We start from the raw sequence: 15,141 nt of genomic DNA, 5'->3' as shown, positions 1-15,141 counted from the left end.
TGGTGGAAATTCGAAGGGGCATTTTAAATGGATTTTTGGTCTTCAAAGTGAGTTGGTTTGTGAGGGAAATTATGAAAATTTGGTTGGGTACCTTAGTTGGTATTTTTGGGAGGCCAATTTGGTTAATTGGTGAGGAAATTGAGAGAAAAGGGTTGGAAATTCGTATGGGCACATTGGTTGCCATTTTTGGCTACCAAATCTTGTTGTTTTGTGAAGGCTTGAAGGGAAACTGTGTGGGCAGCTGCCATGGCTTTTTGGGGCCATTAAATTGAAGTCAATTGGTGTGAAATTGAAGAAGAAATTCAAGAAATTCGTAGGGCTGCTGCAAGAGGCATTTTTGGCCTTCATTTTGGCTTTGTTTGATGAAGTATTAGAGAGAAATTCCCCATTGGCTGCTGCCTTGACCTTTGGGGAGGCTGAAGACTTTGTGGTCTCTACTCATTACTTGGATATTTGTCTTGAAAGGCCATTGGGAAGCATCAAGACCTTGAAGGCCCCGTGTCTCCTCTCCTTCCCCTCATACTCGACCAGCCCCTCTCCCTCTATCCAGCTTCTGCTTCTTCTTCCTTCCTTCCTCTTCTTCATCCTCTCCTTCTCCATTTCCTTGCTACAAGGCCCCATAACCAGAACCAACTTGCGCTGACCAAGACCAGCACCAAACCAGCCCAAACTCAGCCACCAAAGCAACCACCGAGCCTAGGCCAGACCGCCCGTCGCCGTCCTCCATCGCCTAGCTCCATCCACCTCACACCGTCCCACTATCTGCGTGCATCCAACCTCTTGACCGCCGTTCGTTTGCCTCTCCTCCACCTCAACCCCTCAGCCCGTCACCGCCAGCTTGGTCCAGCCACCGGCAGCTCCAAAACCAAGCAAAGACAGAACATAAGCCAACAGCAAGCAGTGAGGTTTGCAAGGCTTTTTCAGCCTCTTCTGAGCCTCCTTTGGAGTCATCGTAAACACGGGAACTCACTGTTGTTGCGCCTCGGTCGCCATGAACCCGTTTACTCGCTAATCCAATTAGTTAACTCCCTAATCCCTAATAAGTTTGTTAATTACACTTAGGGGGTTAGATTAGTGTTAATTAGCTTAATTATTTAGTACTAAGTGAGATTAGCCCTAAGATGGATTAGTGCTAATCTAGTTTGGTTATATTAACCTTAAGATGAATTAGTGTTAATCTAATTGGTGAGATTAGCACGAATGAGGATGGATTAGTCAAATTCAATGGATTTTTCTCAAATTTGGTTTCTGAACCCTTGCTGTTTGCCATTTTTGTGGATCGAAATGTGCTGCGATTTTGAGATTGATTCACCCTTAAAAAATGTTTTAGACATCTTCAGTTGTAACATATATTTTTTCCAAGATCTTATGGATTTAAAAGAGTATAATTTCAACTTAGTTAAAAACAAAATAGAATCTCTGTTTTTCTGGAACTGGTGACCTTTTGGGATTCAATGGATTTTCGTCAACTCTTAGGGTTTTAATTTTGAAAGGATTTCTTCACAAAAGTTGTTTGTTACATCTTGTAGTTTAACATAGTCAAATTTCAGATCAAATGAACAAGTTTTAGACCTTGAACCAAACTGATTTTGGAAAATAGACTTTCTGGACGCGGACTTAGTTTTTGTAATAGTTTGAGCGATTTACTGCTCTTAATCCAGAAGAATCTGGGCCAAGGTGTCTGCAATAAAATCGTTCATTTATGTGTCATGTACAACTTGGAAATTTTTCAAACTCTTTTGATTAGGTTTATGGATTTAAACTTGGAGACGCCAGAGTAGACCATTTTTGCCGGTTAGGACCGGTAGTAGTTTGTGATTGTTCTTGATGCTTTGCTTGCTAGAAATTGCATATTTGGTGATGTGGTTAACCTGTGATATGCTTGGAACTTGTGCAGGATGAGATGTGATTGGTTGTTCTATGATGATGGTTTATAGTCATGGCAAAGGATGGCTATTGAAGGGTGATATGTGTTGTGTTGAGAAAACCGAATGGGTTGTGAGCAAGTAAAAGACTAAGTGCGACACGATAACGAAACCTCATGTGAGCCACCTCTAGAACCTTGTACCGTTGCTTACTATAATCAAGGACTAAATGATACATCGTGACTTGATTCACATAGGAGCCACCTCTAGAGTTTGTATTACTATCATGCATTGTCGAGGGCTAAGTACTACACGATAACGTAACTTCATGGGAGCCACCTCTAGAGCCTTGAGTTTGAATATTGAGTTTGGATATTGAGAGTGAATAACGGGTGTGGATTGAACCACCGATATGGGATATTCGCATCTAATTATGGGACAAAATTGTGTGGCACGGAATGGGACGTGTCATAACGATTTGGCCCTATAATCGAGACCTCTGTGAATATTTGATGAGTGATGTGATGTGTTCCAGTCATTGAATGCATTTACTGTATGCTTATGTTCTATGAGATGCACTAATGTGCAGGAAGGTGTTGAGACAAGGTAAGTTCTGAGTGGTGTATGTTTAGAACGCCTTTGAGTGAATTTTCGTCCTAATCGGGATTTAGAGTGTTGACTCGCTGAGATTTATTCTCACCCCGTCGCGGTTTACAATTTTTCAGGTCCTTAGTCTGGAGATACCAGAGGGTGTCGTGGAGGATTCCGAGTCAGTGTCGAAGGGATCCGGAATATAGGTTGCTCGGTAGTTCTTTTTGGGTAGACCTTTAGTGTACAGACTTGTAGCACTAACTTGGCTTGTATATAAAGTGTGATTGGTGAAATTTGATTGTCCTGCTTTTCTATCCCATGCTTGTTGTTGTCCGGGTATATGTTTAAATTTCACTTCCGCATGTGCTAAAAAAGAAAGGGTTGACGACGCGTTCTGGGAACATCGCAATTTAGTCGACTGCCGAGGGATTTTGCGCGTGCCCGGGGTTCAGGGCATGACATATATGGTGTATGGCTAAAGGATATTTTCTTCCCATAGGTCGTTTATCACAAAATAACATATCTTGTATAGTATCACAAACTTGGATGCTTTGCATATTGTGCACGTAGCACATCGTGCATGTATATTTATGATTTCTGCGCTAGAGTATTTACTCATAATCTGAGATTAACATATAGTTTTTTTATAATCTTTTTAAATTAAGATAATATTTCAATTTACGGTGGGAAAGCAAAAGATGTACTTTTTACTCAAAACTGAATTCCAAACGAATGAGCCCTTATACTTCATAGTTGATGTTGAGCTCTCTATTTCTCCATCATTCTGGGGTCCCCTCGATAGTCTATGTTGTTTTCTTATGTGGCTCCTTCAATTTCTTATTGGCACAGGTAGTTCTAGCATTCCAGCTTCTAGGTCTGCTCCTCCCCCCGTACGGTCACTTAAGCATGCCTCAAATTATCAGATTCCAACCTCTGCTTTGAATGAAGATGTGGATGACCCAACTTCACCAAAAAAAATTTCTTTACCAAAAAAAAGACGTGGATGACCCAAGAGCGTCGGTTGATTCAACATCAGCTAGGAAAAGTGGTAGTTATACTTAGTTTGATTCTAACTGGGAAGATGTTGGTCCTTTCGAGCATATAAATATATAGTCACTTTGGAAATGTCATTTTCTTATTCTTAGAACTACGATTAAGACCGAAACAAAATTGTATTTTGGCTTATGTTGAAAAGTTATGTGTTTTATTGTTTGAGGTGTCAACACTACCGGGTTACATTTTGTGATATTACTATGCTTTCTCCTTACCGCAGAAAAAGAAATTGGAAATTGTGCAAAATACAGTTTATCCTGTTCTCGTGTTGTCATTGGGGAAGTGTAAGCCTTGCATTGATGAAAGTTTTTCTGCCTCTTTTCAAGCTTTGTAGTATCAGAGTCATCCGTCCTGTGGTAATTGCTTTTGCCGGTTTGTACTTTTACTTTGCTTAACTAGACAGTCATTTACAATAATTGGATCGTTGCTCGTGTGTGGCAAGTGCAGATCCTGTAGCAATGATGTAATTTTACAGGAAAAATGCTGCTTAAGAGGAAAGGAGGAGAAACCTAAACAGTCAAAAGATGAGATGCCTCCACCAGCTTCCCTCCAAGGTTGGTGTTGTCTCTTATAACATAATGTTTTCTAACTCTGGGTAATTTTCTTTGAAGTGTCTATTCTGCGTGGTTTTATTAATTTTCAGCTCATGTTATGTTTTCTATTATAGCTCCTGCAAAAAGGGGTCATCAGATGGGTGATTTCATTCCTCTAGAAGAGCTTGAAAAGTTCGTATCAAACCGTAATGATGTAGCTGCACAAAAAGCAACTAGAGAGGCTGCTGAGAAGGCTAAAATTCAGGCCGACAATGTTGGCCACAAACTTCTGTCTAAGATGGGATGGAAAGAAGGTCCTTTCTCTCTCTCTTACCATGACTGTCAACTCTTTTTAATGCCATAGAATTTTTCTGTACCCATTCATTATATCTGGTTGGATGCTCATCGTAACTTAAAACAGCTTACTTACTTTAGACTTGGTTTTACTGATGTATGCTTTGTGGTTTTGCTAAACAGTCAGCTTTTTGTTTATTGTGGTTTCAGTAGTTTGTTGGTCAATTGTGAATTCTGGCACTGAATTCACATTTTGAATGTCTATAGGTCTGAGTCTACTGAATGTCTTTCTGAATAACGGGGTCAATAGGTTGCTTAGTTCTGTCTAACACCCTGTATGGAGAATTCTTTCTGATTGTAAGCTATGGCTTGTAAAACAGAGAGGGGTCTGGGGAGCTCCAAAAGTGGGATTTTCAACCCAATTATGGCAGGTGATGTGAAGACAAACAACTTGGGGGTTGGTCCACATTAACCGGGAGAGGTGACGCCAGATGATGATATATATGAGCAGTATAAGAAGCGGATGATGCTTGGATATCGATACAGGCCAAACCCTCTGGTGATTATCCTTTTAACCTTTTCACTTCTTTGTTTAAGGTCACATTCAAGTGCCTAGTAGTTCTTCTGGGTGGAAATTGACTTCACTCGTTGTTCTCTCTTTTACAGAACAATCCTCGAAAAGCATCCTATTGAGGAACCTTGGGATGAAAGGTGTCCCTCTGCTGCAGAAAAGCGATGGAAAAGTAATTTTGTGGTAGTTGTACAAAGATGGCGAGTTTGTTACTGTGTTTGTGATGTGGCTGGACAAATTGTTTCAATGTTGAAGAACCTCCTATATGTTATATATAGCGAATGCAATCATTTCTCTTGTCAGAAAGGCCAGTAGTTCTGATATTTCTGAAAGAGTGAGCTACGTTACTGCCATTCCATTTTGTTGAAACTAAGGGTCAAGTTGGTAATTTTCCTTACATCTCTCCCTCCCGAAGCCCAGGTACCATACCATATACGCCTCATGTCAGATCGACATCTCGCTTCCTTACACACTCATGACACAAGGTTGAATTTAGTTTATCACTGGAAAGCGAATTTGTGGATAGTCTGTGGGACGACCCTGGGTTTTCGCTGCTTCCTCAGATTATATGTACTCATTTCGTTGTTGCACGACGTTATTGCATTGGCACTAAACTGGACATGACTAGAATAAGAAGGGGGAGCCAATTAGTCTATACGTGCATGCAAAATGGCACTTTTTATTCTCGCATCGGTCGTGCCCAAGTGTAACAGGGTGATTTTAGATGAACTTGATGGAATTATAAATACTAGCTATTACTTCATTGAAAGTTACTATATTAAAATAAAAGAATTACTAGTTAATATGAATATTGGTAAATACAGGTGTATGAGTAGTTACGTTTTCATATATAAACTTATGGGTTGCATGAGTATTAGAAATTACTATCTACATGAGAAAGTCATAAGTTACTGAGACGTTCAAGCTTGTTTTTCTGCTACAGGTAGTTACAATTAGTATGGAGAAATGTTTAAGTATAGAGGATTGATATTCAAGGCCATGGGAGAAAAGAACTTCCTTAAAGCTGATTTGAGCTGGAGGGAAATTGGAAAATCAGGAAGCTTCCAACTTTCCAAGTCCACTCCACGAGGGGGTCGACTTCTGCCCTAGCCTAGCCTGCTGGAATAACAGTGATGTTGCCGCATTTCATGAAACCCTCATGGCCCTTTTAACTTTATGAAATGCCGTTTATCGACTGATGGTATTGTTTTTTATGGTGCACCCCTGTTTACAGAAAAGGGTCTTGAGTGTGAGAGCATCAAAGTCTGACTTGTGAGGTAAGTCTGAAATCGACGGTGCAACTTGGATTAAGAAAAGATAATCAAATTTGAATAGGAGTGCCATTAAGTTGCCTAAAGGTAAAGTTTGGTGTAGAGCCACCGTGCACACATGCAAACATTATTCTGGCGACTGTTTAGAATTGAATAAGAAACTCGGAGCTCGACCTTTGTTTCAATAAATCGATTAGTGATTTCGAGGTAGTTTCGCGACATGTCTATATATTAGGATGCGTTTTACTGAGGAACAATAGAATTTAAGGGACAAAATCCATATGTTCTGTTCGTTTCGAGGACTCGAAGGAAATGAAGAAAGAGAAACCCGTCCATTTAAAAAATATTCCCAACTTCTTTTGCTGCTCTCATTTTCAGTCTTCTTCGTAGCGGCTTCAAGCATAATCTCTCCAGATTTCTTCTAATTCTCTTTCAAATTCTGAAATTTCTGGGCAAAAAGCTTGTCATTTCTCCAAATTTTCAGCTTAATCCATGACCGATTCCTGAGGATTTCGTCCCTCTTACACTTATTGCTCCATCTTTCTTTTTCTCTCTACTTTTACCCTGCACGTCAAGGTTACCTCTGTGGAGGGGTTAGGACCCCTACTTCAACGCCATCACCAGGCTGAACGGCTCCGGTAAACCGAATTGCAGTAACTTGGCCTTGCGAATATGGAGGAACTCATCTATAAAGCAAGTCCAAGCTGGAATTGCTAAAGCTACGGTTTCCGTTGTGTAGATAATTCGTAGTCATAGTCCGCTTGGACTTTGTATTTAAATCTCACAATCTAAATCCAGATAGTAGAGATAAAACTCATTTTATCACAATTGAATTTCATAGAAATATACTTCACTCATGATCAAGTAGATAATTGAAAAGGCATTATTTATTACTGGTGGAAATGAAACCGTATCAGTATAACATAACTCCACTGCCTTTGTTTAATTATGAAAAAATAAATTCCAGACTTTAATGCAACGAGCAGGTCTTCTGGCAGCCCGGAGAATGTGAGTCCATACAAGCTCTAAACTTCTTCATGTCAACTTCAACTTTCTGGGTATCTACTTGAGTTCGAATATGAAAAAAAATAATTAAAAAGTCATTTATAACAAGAGCATACATCAAAGTCCAAGAAATTGATTTTTCTTAACAAGAGCATACATCGAAGTCCAAGGAAATGAAATAATTTAATGCGCAGCCATCATTACAACATAACAATGAAACGTTGATAAAAAATAAGATTATACAATGACTCTTGATTTTATGGATATGATAAGAAGTTATAATCGATCTTAGATCTTGATGCAAAGATTATTACCAGGATGGCGGTCCGAGCAAGTAGACAAGAAACATCTGACATTACAGAGCCCTGATGCCACGGATGAAGAGGACTGTCCAAGGCAACCCTTGAGGCACATCTGAATGCATTCATTTGGAACGGGGTCCGAGGCACACAACAATGTACACAATGATATGCATTTTGCAGATTGGTCTGCTTTAGCACCGATGGCCGACCACAATAGTAGAGCCGCTACGAACATTGGCGATCCCATTCTTTTGGACGATGTTACCTCCATAGCCTCTCTCCCCCTCCCTCTCTGTCTTTTATTTTTGGTCAGAACTCCCTATCTGTCTCTCAACGAGTTTTGAGAGATTGAGATGAACCGCCTTAATATACTCGGAGAAAGGTACAAAAAAGGAAAATTATCCTTTCCATAAAATAATAATATTCTTGACCTATCATCTAATGGATCATGGGAATTTCTTTTTCTTACCAAATATCAGAGTCCGGTGAAAGGAAATAATAAAAGTTGCCTACTTTTGTGAGATTTTCTTCTAAAATGGAGACCCCAGCAAGTGGATAAATTTTGTTTTTTTGTCCTTGACACGTCATCTTATCCATTGGACACTATATTACATGTATCAACGATTAAAATTGAATTGATTTTACAATCTGGAAAATCTAGAAGATTAGGAAGATCTGGAAAATCTAGAAGATTAGGAAGATCTGGAAAATCTGTAAACAAAATAACCAGAAAATCTGATTCTGATTTTCAACACTCTCCAATGTTTCTGCATACGTATTTTAGCCCTTCGCAGAGATATGAAGTATTTTCTAGTAACATATCAGGATTTGCCTCTCTGGATGAGTCTTGCGGTGTTAGCCAAAACTTCAGTTCTCCGTGCATCTAACTCAGCCATATGTCCAGCCCTAAGAAACACCTTTGTTTTCCCAATCTGAATATAGCATTGAGGGGAAAGAGTAAATACATAAAGAAATTTAAAAAAAAAAAAAAAACGCTTCATGTAAAGCTGTGTGAAATGAAGGATGTGTAGACTTCATTCCATATATGGAGTCCCTGATAATCCTTTACGCACATCTTGTCAAAGATAGCTATACAAGCAGCTTTCTGATGGATCGCGCACGGGAAGCATCACGGTTGTTAATGTGAGAATCAAGTGTTGCGAGCTACGGCTGGTGTAGAGTACATATATGATTTAACTGCGAAATCGTGCTTAACACATTGGGACTAGCTATGTTCTTTGGATCTGTATTTCAAGGATCAACATAGTAAGATAACAACAAATTCTTCACAATTACTTCATTTTCATGTAATGTGAGATGTGAGAAGCTTACCCGTCTGAAAGGTCGGGAAGAAGCAATCCGAAACGGTCCAGAAAATCTGGAAAAATAAAATCTGGAAAGTCTGGAAAATCTAGAAGATTAGGAAGATCTGGAAAATCTGTAAACAAAATAACCAGAAAATCTGATTCTGATTTTCAACACTCTCCAATGTTTCTGCATACGTATTTTAGCCCTTCGCAGAGATATGAAGTATTTTCTAGTAACATATCGATTTGCCTCTGGATGAGTCTTGCGGTGTTAGCCAAAACTTCAGTTCTCCGTGCATCTAACTCAGCCATATGTCCAGCCCTAAGAAACACCTTTGTTTTCCCAATCTGAATATAGCATTGAGGGGAAAGAGTAAATACATACAAAAATTTTAAAAAAAAAACGCTTCATGTAAAGCTGTGTGAAATGAAGGATGTGTAGACTTCATTCCATATATGGAGTCCCTGATAATCCTTTACGCACATCTTGTCAAAGATAGCTATACAAGCAGCTTTCTGATGGATCTGCGCACAGGGAAGCATCACGGTTGTTAATGTGAGAATCAAGTGTTGCGAGCTACGGCTGGTGTAGAGTACATATATGATTTAACTGCGAAATCGTGCTTAACACATTGGGACTAGCTATGTTCTTGGATCTGTATTTCAAGGATCAACATAGTAAGATAACAACAAATTCTTCACAATTACTTCATTTTCATGTAATGTGAGATGTGAGAAGCTTACCCGTCCGAAAGGTCGGGAAGAAGCAATCGAAACGGTCCAGAAAATCTGGAAAAATAAAATCTGGAAAGTCTGGAAAATCTAGAAGATTAGGAAGATCTGGAAAATCTGTAAACAAAATAACCAGAAAATCTGATTGATTTTCAACACTCTCCAATGTTTTCGCATACGTATTTTAGCCCTTCGCAGAGATATGAAGTATTTTCTAGTAACATATCGATTTGCCTCGGATGAGTCTTGCGGTGTTAGCCAAAACTTCAGTTCTCCGTGCATCTAACTCAGCCATATGTCCAGCCCTAAGAAACACCTTTGTTTTCCCAATCAATATAGCATTGAGGGGAAAGAGTAAATACATACAGAAATTTTAAAAAAAAAAAACGCTTCATGTAAAGCTGTGTGAAATGAAGGATGTGTAGACTTCATTCCATATATGGAGTCCCCGATAATCCTTTACGCACATCTTGTCAAAGATAGCTATACAAGCAGCTTTCGATGGATCGCGCACGTGGAAGCATCACGGTTGTTAATGTGAGAATCAAGTGTTGCGAGCTACGGCTGGTGTAGAGTACATATATGATTTAACTGCGAAATCGTGCTTAACACATTGGGACTAGCTATGTTCTTGGATCTGTATTTCAAGGATCAACATAGTAAGATAACAACAAATTCTTCACAATTACTTCATTTTCATGTAATGTGAGATGTGAGAAGCTTACCCGTCTGAAAGGTCGGGAAGAAGCAATCCGAAACGGTCCAGAAAATCTGGAAAAATAAAATCTGGAAAGTCTGGAAAATCTAGAAGATTAGGAAGATCTGGAAAATCTGTAAACAAAATAACCAGAAAATCTGATTCTGATTTTCAACACTCTCCAATGTTTCTGCATACGTATTTTAGCCCTTCGCAGAGATATGAAGTATTTTCTAGTAACATATCGGGATTTGCCTACGGATGAGTCTTGCAAAGTGTTAGCCAAAACTTCAGTTCTCCGTGCATCTAACTCAGCCATATGTCCAGCCCTAAGAAACACCTTTGTTTTCCCAATCTGAATATAGCATTGAGGGGAAAGAGTAAATACATACAGAAATTTTAAAAAAAAAAACGCTTCATGTAAAGCTGTGTGAAATGAAGGATGTGTAGACTTCATTCCATATATGGAGTCCCTGATAATCCTTTACGCACATCTTGTCAAAGATAGCTATACAAGCAGCTTTCTGATGGATCTCGCGCACGGGAAGCATCACGGTTGTTAATGTGAGAATCAAGTGTTGCGAGCTACGGCTGGTGTAGAGTACATATATGATTTAACTGCGAAATCGTGCTTAACACATTGGGACTAGCTATGTTCTTGGATCTGTATTTCAAGGATCAACATAGTAAGATAACAACAAATTCTTCACAATTACTTCATTTTCATGTAATGTGAGATGTGAGAAGCTTACCCGTCGAAAGGTCGGGAAGAAGCAATCCGAAACGGTCAGAAAATCTGGAAAAATAAAATCTGGAAAGTCTGGAAAATCTAGAAGATTAGGAAGATCTGGAAAATCTGTAAACAAAATAACCAGAAAATCTGATTCTGATTTTCAACACTCTCCAATGTTTCTGCATACGTATTTTAGCCCTTCGCAGAGATATGAAGTATTTTCTAGTAACATATCAGATTTGCCTCTGGATGAGTCTTGCGGTGTTAGCCAAAACTTCAGTTCTCCGTGCATCTAACTCAGCCATATGTCCAGCCCTAAGAAACACCTTTGTTTTCCCAATCTGAATATAGCATTGAGGGGAAAGAGTAAATACATACAGAAATTTTAAAAAAAAAAAACGCTTCATGTAAAGTCGTGTGAAATGAAGGATGTGTAGACTTCATTCCATATATGGAGTCCTCGATAATCCTTTACGCACATCTTGTCAAAGATAGCTATACAAGCAGCTTTTTCGATGGATCTCGCGCACGGGAAGCATCACGGTTGTTAATGTGAGAATCAAGTGTTGCGAGCTACGGCTGGTGTAGAGTACATATATGATTTAACTGCGAAATCGTGCTTAACACATTGGGACTAGCTATGTTTGGATCTGTATTTCAAGGATCAACATAGTAAGATAACAACAAATTCTTCACAATTACTTCATTTTCATGTAATGTGAGATGTGAGAAGCTTACCCGTCTGAAAGGTCGGGAAGAAGCAATCCAAACGGTCCAGAAAATCTGGAAAAATAAAATCTGGAAAGTCTGGAAAATCTAGAAGATTAGGAAGATCTGGAAAATCAGTAAACAAAATAACCAGAAAATCTGATTCTGATTTTCAACACTCTCCAATGTTTCTGCATACGTATTTTAGCCCTTCGCAGAGATATGAAGTATTTTCTAGTAACATATCAGATTTGCCTCTGGATGAGTCTTGCGGTGTTAGCCAAAACTTCAGTTCTCCGTGCATCTAACTCAGCCATATGTCCAGCCCTAAGAAACACCTTTGTTTTCCCAATCTGAATATAGCATTGAGGGGAAAGAGTAAATACATACAGAAATTTAAAAAAAAAAAAAAACGCTTCATGTAAAGTCTGTGTGAAATGAAGGATGTGTAGACTTCATTCCATATATGGAGTCCACGATAATCCTTTACGCACATCTTGTCAAAGATAGCTATACAAGCAGCTTTCGATGGATTCGCGCACGGGAAGCATCACGGTTGTTAATGTGAGAATCAAGTGTTGCGAGCTACGGCTGGTGTAGAGTACATATATGATTTAACTGCGAAATCGTGCTTAACACATTGGGACTAGCTATGTTCTTTGGATCTGTATTTCAAGGATCAACATAGTAAGATAACAACAAATTCTTCACAATTACTTCATTTTCATGTAATGTGAGATGTGAGAAGCTTACCCGTCCGAAAGGTCGGGAAGAAGCAATCGAAACGGTCCAGAAAATCTGGAAAAATAAAATCTGGAAAGTCTGGAAAATCTAGAAGATTAGGAAGATCTGGAAAATCTGTAAACAAAATAACCAGAAAATCTGATTCTGATTTTCAACACTCTCCAATGTTTCTGCATACGTATTTTAGCCCTTCGCAGAGATATGAAGTATTTTCTAGTAACATATCAGATTTGCCTCTGGATGAGTCTTGCGGTGTTAGCCAAAACTTCAGTTCTCCGTGCATCTAACTCAGCCATATGTCCAGCCCTAAGAAACACCTTTGTTTTCCCAATCTGAATATAGCATTGAGGGGAAAGAGTAAATACATACAGAAATTTTAAAAAAAAAAAAAACGCTTCATGTAAAGTCTGTGTGAAATGAAGGATGTGTAGACTTCATTCCATATATGGAGTCCCCGATAATCCTTTACGCACATCTTGTCAAAGATAGCTATACAAGCAGCTTTCGATGGATCCGCGCACGGGAAGCATCACGGTTGTTAATGTGAGAATCAAGTGTTGCGAGCTACGGCTGGTGTAGAGTACATATATGATTTAACTGCGAAATCGTGCTTAACACATTGGGACTAGCTATGTTCTTTTGGATCTGTATTTCAAGGATCAACATAGTAAGATAACAACAAATTCTTCACAATTACTTCATTTTCATGTAATGTGAGATGTGAGAAGCTTACCCGTCCGAAAGGTCGGGAAGAAGCAATCCGAAACGGTCCAGAAAATCTGGAAAATAAAATCTGGAAAGTCTGGAAAATCTAGAAGATTAGGAAGATCTGGAAAATCTGTAAACAAAATAACCAGAAAATCTGATTCTGATTTTCAACACTCTCCAATGTTTCTGCATACGTATTTTAGCCCTTCGCAGAGATATGAAGTATTTTCTAGTAACATATCAGGATTTGCCTCTGGATGAGTCTTGCAGTGTTAGCCAAAACTTCAGTTCTCCGTGCATCTAACTCAGCCATATGTCCAGCCCTAAGAAACACCTTTGTTTTCCCAATCTGAATATAGCATTGAGGGGAAAGAGTAAATACATACAGAAATTTTAAAAAAAAAAAAACGCTTCATGTAAAGCTGTGTGAAATGAAGGATGTGTAGACTTCATTCCATATATGGAGTCCCCGATAATCCTTTACGCACATCTTGTCAAAGATAGCTATACAAGCAGCTTTCGATGGATCGCGCACGGGGAAGCATCACGGTTGTTAATGTGAGAATCAAGTGTTGCGAGCTACGGCTGGTGTAGAGTACATATATGATTTAAGCGAAATCGTGCTTAACACATTGGGACTAGCTATATTCTTGGATCTGTATTTCAAGGATCAACATAGTAAGATAACAACAAATTCTTCACAATTACTTCATTTTCATGTAATGTGAGATGTGAGAAGCTTACCCGTCGAAAGGTCGGGAAGAAGCAATCCAAACGGTCCAGAAAATCTGGAAAAATAAAATCTGAAAGTCTGGAAAATCTAGAAGATTAGGAAGATCTGGAAAATCTGTAAACAAAATAACCAGAAAATCTGATTCTGATTTTCAACACTCTCCAATGTTTCTGCATACGTATTTTAGCCCTTCGCAGAGATATGAAGTATTTTCTAGTAACATATCGGGATTTGCCCTCGGATGAGTCTTGCGGTGTTAGCCAAAACTTCAGTTCTCCGTGCATCTAACTCGGCCATCTGTCCAGCCCTAAGAAACACCTTCGTTTTCCCAATCTGAATATAGCATTGAGGGGAAACAGTAAATACATAAAGAGAAAAAAAACGCTTCATGTGAAGCCGTGTGAAATGAAGGATGTGTAGACTTCATTCCAGATATGGAGTACCTGATAACCCTTTAGGCACATATTGTCACAGATGGCTATACAGGCAGATTTCTCATTGGATCTGCACACAGGGAAGCATCATGGTTCTTAATGTGAGAATCAAGTGTTACGTTCTGCAGCTGGTGTAGAGTACATATAAGATTTAACTGTGAAATCGTGCTTAACCCATCGGGACTAGCTATGTTCTTTGGATCTGTATTTCAAGGATCAACATAGTAAGATAACAACAAATTCTTCACAATTACTTCATTTTCATGTAATGTGAGATGTGAGAAGCTTACCCGTCCGAAAGGTCGGGAAGAAGCAATCCAAACGGTCCAGAAAATCTGGAAAAATAAAATCTGGAAAGTCTGGAAAATCTAGAAGATTAGGAAGATCTGGAAAATCAGTAAACAAAATAACCAGAAAATCTGATTACGATTTTCAACACTCTCCAATGTTTCGCATACGTATTTTAGCCCTTCGCAGAGATATGAAGTATTTTCTAGTAACATATCAGATTTGCCTCGGATGAGTCTTGCGGTGTTAGCCAAAACTTCAGTTCTCCGTGCATCTAACTCAGCCATATGTCCAGCCCTAAGAAACACCTTTGTTTTCCCAATCTGAATATAGCATTGAGGGGAAAGAGTAAATACATACAGAAATTTTAAAAAAAAAAAACGCTTCATGTAAAGTTTGTGTGAAATGAAGGATGTGTAGACTTCATTCCATATATGGAGTCCCGATAATCCTTTACGCACATCTTGTCAAAGATAGCTATACAAGCAGCTTTCGATGGATCTCGCGCACGTGGAAGCATCACGGTTGTTAATGTGAGAATCAAGTGTTGCGAGCTACGGCTGGTGTAGAGT

The 15,141-nt window shown here is 39.0% G+C and overlaps 1 long non-coding RNA gene across 1 annotated transcript; it reads left to right on the top strand.

Annotated features, from left to right (window-relative positions):
* The first annotated feature begins 510 nt into the window (after window positions 1-510).
* LOC104454700 lies at window positions 511-5,186 on the top strand. The gene is made up of 4 exons (XR_005553147.1): window positions 511-4,063; window positions 4,177-4,356; window positions 4,717-4,895; window positions 5,003-5,186. It is a non-coding gene; the product is annotated as an uncharacterized LOC104454700 (long non-coding RNA).
* The last annotated feature ends 9,955 nt before the right edge of the window (window positions 5,187-15,141 follow it).

The sequence above is a fragment of the Eucalyptus grandis genome, chromosome 7, assembly GCF_016545825.1.
Source record: "Eucalyptus grandis isolate ANBG69807.140 chromosome 7, ASM1654582v1, whole genome shotgun sequence".
NCBI classification, from domain to species: Eukaryota; Viridiplantae; Streptophyta; class Magnoliopsida; order Myrtales; family Myrtaceae; genus Eucalyptus; species Eucalyptus grandis.
The sequence above is the reverse complement of the archived record's forward strand: the minus strand, read 5'-3'. Positions and strand labels throughout refer to the sequence as shown.